Source organism: Entelurus aequoreus, linkage group LG18 (genome assembly GCF_033978785.1).
Source record: "Entelurus aequoreus isolate RoL-2023_Sb linkage group LG18, RoL_Eaeq_v1.1, whole genome shotgun sequence".
Classification (NCBI taxonomy): domain Eukaryota; kingdom Metazoa; phylum Chordata; class Actinopteri; order Syngnathiformes; family Syngnathidae; genus Entelurus; species Entelurus aequoreus.
Window position 1 is genome coordinate 21,874,459 of NC_084748.1, and position 6,887 is coordinate 21,881,345.

Genomic DNA, 6,887 nt, shown 5'->3' on the forward strand with positions numbered 1-6,887 from the left:
AAAGTCCCCCATTATGATTATATTGTCGATGTGCGTCACTAGATCAGCAACGAACTCTGAGAATTCACTGATAAAGTCCGAATAGGGCCCAGGGGGGCGGTAGATAACAGCCAGGTCGAGAGGTAGCGGTGTGACAGACCTCATAGTAAGCACCTCAAACGATTTATATTGATTATTTAGGTTAGGGGTAAGGTTAAAGTTTTATAATGAAGACAATGGAGCGGCTCTTTCTCAGCCTCCTCAGATCACAGGTGCAACATGCCCAGGACAGCCTGCAGTTTGCGTACCAGGCAGGCGTTGGTGTGGAGGATGCTATCCTTTACCTGCTGCACTGAGCCCACTCACACCTGGATAAGGGAAATGGCACTGTGAGGATCCTGTTCCTGGACTTCTCGAGTGCCTTTAATACTATCCAGCCCCGCCTTCTCCAGGACAAGCTGGACAGAATGCGAGTGGACCCCTGCCTGGTTGCCTTGATTTCAAACTACCTCACCGATAGGCCACAGTACGTCAGACTGAAGGAGATCCCGTCGGACACTGTGATCAGCAGCACTGGAGCACCGCAGGGAACGGTGCTGGCCCCTGTTCTCTTCACCCTGGACACCGCTGACTTCTGCTACAACTCAGAGCTGTGTCACCTCCAGAAGTACGCGGATGACACAGCCATCGTCGGGTGAATCAGGGATGGCAGAGAGGAGGAGTTTCGGAGCCTGGTGGGGGACTTTGCTGTCTGGTGCCACAGGAACCTCTTGCAGCTCAATCCGTCAAAGACCAAGGAGCTGGTCATTGGGGGGGGGGGGGGGGGGGGGGCGCGCCTGCAGCAGAGAGAGGGTGCCCGTGGGCGTGGCCCGCGGTGCGCTCGTCAGGGCACGCAACAAAAGGAGAAGCAGCAGAAGTGTGACCCATAACAAATAATACATAATGTTGGATATAGAGAACATACAAACCCTTTATCTTTTTAAGCAAAAATAATACAATTCAACTATTTGGTGCATTTGCAAACAGCTAAAATTATGTACAAAGCAAACTGTAACCTCCCAGGTAACACCTAACGTTAACGTAACGTTCCCTTATGGTTCTCTTTTGGTTATGCAAGATGAGAACGTTCTAAGAACGTTCTAAGAACGTTCTTAGAACATATCCGAAAAATAAGGTTTTGATATGTTCTAAGAACGTTCTAAGAACGTTCTTAGAACATATTAAAAAATATGTTGTTTTTTTTTAAATGTTCTAAGAACGTTCTTAGAACGTTCTTTGAACGTTCTCATCTATATACCAAATATAATTTGCCTGCAATGGAAACAGCAACTGTTAGGCTTTTATAAGTGTTTTTTTCGCACATTTACTTTTTATACAGTATGTTGTAACGTTTCCCTAACTTTCTGCGAAAGTGTTGTGTTTTGTGAACAATCTGACGCCGGCTGAGTCAAGGCTGCACGCACAGTAGGTGGCGGTAATGCACACACAAGGTTGCTTGCCAACCGCCATGAAAATCAGAAGAAGGAGAAGAAGACTGCACGCATGCACAATTGAAGCTGCTCCGTGAGACAAAGAAGGACGAAGGCTAACTACTTCCAGAATCCCGATTTTAAAGCAATTTGGTGCGCCATCCATTTATCACAAGTAAGTATAGAAAGAGTGAAATACGAAGCACGTTTTTGTATAACAATTTCCAACCTACATGATTAATTTCAGACCATTTTACGGTTTTAGCGTTGTGTATAAATGCGCGCCGGCGCTAACTAGCATACATTTCTCGTGCAGGTTGGCTGTTATAAAGTTTCCAAACTGACCAAAGACCAACGAATGACTTCTTAAGAAGGGTGGATTTATTTGTAGTTTAGTTAAACAATAATTTGCCCCGTCAGTGATATGGTTTGAATGCTGCCTGAACGTTCCGAATTTGGCAGACACGGTGAGGACAATGCTGAGGAAAATTGCCACAAACAAAGTCCTGGAGCAGCTTAGCCTCTGTGGAAAGTCAGGAAAAGTGGCGTTTGAGGACTTGCCCCTTTACAGAATAATAAATAGTAAGTGTTAATAATAGGTTTGCATCTTTGAACATATGTTGCATGTATGCTCACAAGGTCGATCTAGCTGTTATTATTGCAGTTTTATTCTAAAGGGAATTCTAAATTGTGCTGGTGATTGCAGAGGCATGCAGGGGTGTTTACAAGCAGATGACCACAGCTGAAGTGGATTGTGAGCTTGGAGAGGTCCTGAAACTGGCCACTTTTCGAAAGGGAGTTTCAAAATTTGAGGTACGGAGAAGATAAGATATCCCAATTTTGAATTCCCATTTTATTGAAGTTCCACTGCATGTCTTTTGAATTTGCAATTATAACTACTTGCAGGAGAAGAGGAGGAATTAAGAGGGGGGACAAAAAAGGAAAAAGAAACAAGCAAAAGAACAGAGTGAGATGAGAGGTAAATGATAAAGTAATTATGCCAATGTTTTAATGTTATAGTTCCGTGTGTGCGATAATAGGGCAACCCATTTTCCTTGGGTTATTTTTTATAGAATAAACACAATATGAAGAAGTTTCAACAGAGGGCTTATAAGCGTAGATGGGCTGCCACAACTAGGCATTTGAAGAAGCAATGCCGACAGTCAACTTTAGAATTAGAGAGTGATGATAGCGAGCAAGAGAATGACACGACATCAACTCCAGAAACAGTGACAAAGTACATGGATGCAGTGTGCAGACTAAGAATAACTGACTAACTGTATCAGGATTCATAAATAACTCTTTGATGCAGTATTGAAATGGTAATATTATCTGATTGTTTTCCAGATGGCTCCCTCTTTTGTGGTCGTTGAGTTCCTTGGTGAACATTCAGTCGCTGTTGTCCCAACCAAATGGACAGAAGATGATGGAAAGGTTATTACTTTTTCTGAAAAGTACTGTGCATAGGCATAATATTGTAGCTTATTATTATTATGTCATTCATCATGATTATTTTATCTTCAGAATACCTTCTGCTATTGGCCAAGGCCAAATCCTACCCACTCCAGAATCCGGAAAGCTGAGATTCCTGACAAACAATTCTGGGAGAGGCTGCCAATTCGGGTTTTCAGGAAAACATTGACTGGTAAGGGAATATTGTCTAAGTCATATCATGTATATTTTAAACAACATAAGTTAAATTCATCTTGAGTCATCGGCATTCTTTGAAATTTTGCAGAAGACTTTGACAAGGCCCTTCAATACGAAAAACAAGCTAAAATGTTTTCGAGCCCAGAAGAAGTGTTAACCAAACGGAGCCACATCACCCCTGAACGCTGTAGAAACGATGAGGAAGATGTGTTTGATGCTGACGGTATAGTCACATTTCAAAGACTGTTTACTTACAATACTCAAATACTACTTAGTGGTGCATACATTTTTTTGTCTTCGTTGGTTTAGATGAAGAGGAAATTCGGCCAAAAAAGAAGTGCAGAAAAGAGAAAACACAGATCTTCATCCAGGCACCCCCACTGCCAGAGCTCCCAACCTTTAACTTTCCAATCTCCAGCGAGTACCAGACCACTTCAGCCAGTACCAGCCAATACCAGACCACTCCAAGGCATCCAGGCCGACCTCACAGCCCAGCGAGAAGCAGCACTTCCAGGCTCAGTCCAGACAGGAATGCATCCAGCTCAAGCCAGTACCAGACTGCTCAAGCCAGTACCAGACCACTCCAGCCAGTACGAGTCAGTACCAGACCGCTCCAAGAAGCAGCAGGAATGCCAATTGACAGTGAACGTTAGTCGGCTATTTAACTGTTGATAGGTGGTGTTAAACAGGCTGTTACAACGGGCAGTAATACGAATTACCTCTTTGACTTTTGTTGTCTTTGCAGTTTTCCAGTTGAACATGAAAGTTCAAAATATACTTGAGAACCAGGGAGGAATTATGCGCATGCTGAGAGGGCTGGCAGCACAGTCTGTGGGGCCAGAATCTGTGGATGTTCAAGAACTCATTGATCAGCCTTTCGAGACTCTTGAGCAGCTGAAGGCCTTCTGTGAACGGCTCGACACTGATCTTCTGCTCAGAAAGCAGCTGGTAATTCGTTTTAATTCCCCACTGCAAAAATATCTTGCTCAGTTATCAAAAAACAATTTCTAATCAAGTACAATATTGTTGTTTATTTATTTGTATAGGTGAAAGCTCTTACTGCTCTTGGTGGGCAGAATTTGGCAGACACGGTGAGGACAATGCTGAGGAAAATTGCCACAAACAAAGTCCTGGAGCAGCTTGGCCTCCGTGGAAAGTCAGGTAAAGTGGCGTTTGAGGACTTGCCCCTTTACAGAATAATAAATAGTAAGTGTTAATAATAGGTTTGCATCTTTCAGCATATGTTGCATGTATGCTCACAAGGTCGATCTAGCTGTTATTATTACAGTATTTATTCTAAAGGGAATTTTAAATTGTGCTGGTGATTGCAGAGGCATGCAGCGGTGTTAACAAGCAGACGACCACAGCTGAAGTGGATGGTGAGCTTGGAGAGGTCCTGAAACTGGCCACTTTTCAAAAGGGAGGTTCAAAATTTGAGGTACGGAGAAGAGAAGATATCCCAATTTTGAATTCCATTTTATTGAAGTTCCACTGCATGTCTTTTGAATTTGCAATCATAACTACTTGCAGGAGAAGAGGAGGAAGCAAAAGAACAGAGTGAGATGAGAGGTAAATGATAAAGTAATTATGCCAATGTTTTAATTCAATTCAATTAATCTACATTCAAGTGCTGTCTTTGTTGTATTGGTGATAATTATTTACTTCCAGGATTTGGGTTTCCCTGCTTGGGCTGCTTCCCCCGCGACCCGACCTCGGATAAGCGGAAGAAGATGGATGGATGGATGGATGGATGGATGGATGGATGGATGGATGGATGGATTTACTTCCAGGAAGAGAACCAAGAAGGGGCAGGATTCACTGACGCGCACGACCAAGACCACTGCATTCCATTCCATTTATAAATGATAAATGGGTTATATGTACGCTTTGAGTACCTTGAAGGTAGAAAAGCGCTATACAAGTATGTACTTGTATAGCGCTTTTCTACCTTCAAGGTACTCAAAGCGCAATTGACAGTATTTCCATATTCACCCATTCACACACACATTCACACACTGATGGAGGGAGCTGCCATGCAAGGCGCTACCAGCACCCATCAGGAGCAAGGGTGAAGTGTCTTGCCCAAGGACACAACGGACGTGCCTAGGATGGAAGAAGGTGGGGATTGAACCCCAGTAACTATCAACCCTCCGATTGCTGGCACGGCCACTCTACCAACTTTGCCACGCCGTCCCCATTTTTGTATTATATCACTAATAAAGAATTATTTCTGTTGAAATCACTATCACAAATAAAGAATTAATTCTGTTGAAATTTCTGTTTGAGTGTTATTCCTGACAATATAGCATAAAAACAGATGTAAATAGCATGTTCCTAAACAGTTCCCTAAACGTTCTAGCCAAACGTTCTTGGCTAACGTTCTGCTAACCAAGCAAGAACTCCACAACCAAACGTTCTTTGAACGTTATAAACGAACGTTCCCAGAACAATGCCACAACGTTCTCCTAACGTTCACATAACGTTCCCTTGTTACCTGGGCTGCTACCCAAGAATGTACAACAATTCTTCTCAACAAAAGAGAAGAAATATAACCTTAGAGGAAAATCGAATTTAAAACATTTGTATGCACGTACAACACCCGAGACCTTTAGCATATCTGTATGTGGAATTCAATTATGGAATGGATTAAGCAAAGAAATCAAACAAAGCACCAATAGTTTAAGAGATCGTTCAAACTACAAGTGTTCACAAAGTACAAAGAAGAACAATTATCAAAACTATCTTGAACCTTTTAAAGAAAAGAGAGAGAAAATGATTATTTATTATTTGTTTACTTACTTATGGCATACTGTATGTATTTACATAATATTTAAAATATTTATTCACTGTTCTGTTACAAACCATCCATCCATCCATCCATTTTCTACCGCTTATTCCCTTTGGGGTTGCGGGGGGCGCTGGAGCCTATCTCAGCTACAATCGGGCGGAAGGCAGGGTACACCCTGGACAATTCGCAGGGCCAACACAGATAGAAAGAACAAAGAAATGGGATAAAACTGCTATGACATGAAAAGGAGTAGGATTAAATAAGATCTGCTTCTTCCTACTCCTTTTCGGACATGCTGTAATGAAACAACTGGAAATATGTGATGCATTACATTGTAATTGTATTGTATGGATGTTCGAAAAAACCTGAAACTGAAACTGAATAAAAAACAGCTACTAAATAAACCAGAAGTTACTCATAAATTACTGAATATTTGAGTAGTTTTTTCGGACACAAACTGTCTCAAGTAATTATTCTGATGACTACTTTTTGCTTTTTTTTTAGTCATATTATTCTAAAGTAACGGTATTCTTACCATTTTTTGTGTACTCTACCCACCTTTGGTGCTGGAACAGGATCGTAGTTGTTACTCTTCCTGCCTTTATCCAACTTATTATTCTATTTGAATAACTCTTTTTTGGGGGGGCTTTACAGATCTGATTGTAATCACTTTCTACATTTTGCCCATAACAATCATTGCTTGCACATGTTGTGCTGCAGCATACCTTTTACTATCTGCTCTACATTGTGCCTGATTTATATCAGAAACAAGAGAAGCAGCCAGCTCACACAAACTCTATTAAATGCCTTTCTCTTATAAATGAGCCACTTCCTCATTGGCACATCATTTCTAGGCAACAGACATTTTTGTATGGATCTTTTGTTGATATCAAAATAGATAATCTATTTAATCTCCTAAGTGAACCATTAATTACTATTTAATTATCCATCCATCCATCCATTTTCTACCGCTTGTCCCTTTCGTGCTCACAAGGTTATGA

The 6,887-nt window shown here is 41.6% G+C and overlaps 1 long non-coding RNA gene across 3 annotated transcripts; it reads left to right on the forward strand.

Moving 5' to 3' along the window:
• The first annotated feature begins 1,351 nt into the window (after window positions 1–1,351).
• LOC133633537 (uncharacterized) lies at window positions 1,352–3,684 on the forward strand. 3 transcript variants are annotated; one of them, XR_009821772.1, is made up of 7 exons: window positions 1,352–1,623; window positions 1,765–2,030; window positions 2,155–2,261; window positions 2,355–2,427; window positions 2,796–2,882; window positions 2,973–3,093; window positions 3,517–3,684. It is a non-coding gene; the product is annotated as an uncharacterized LOC133633537 (long non-coding RNA). The 3 variants fall into 3 exon arrangements; XR_009821770.1 differs by having other exon boundaries at window positions 1,352–2,030; XR_009821771.1 differs by lacking the exon at window positions 3,517–3,684 and adding an exon at window positions 3,187–3,321 and having other exon boundaries at window positions 1,352–2,030.
• Window positions 3,685–6,887: the final 3,203 nt, after the last annotated feature.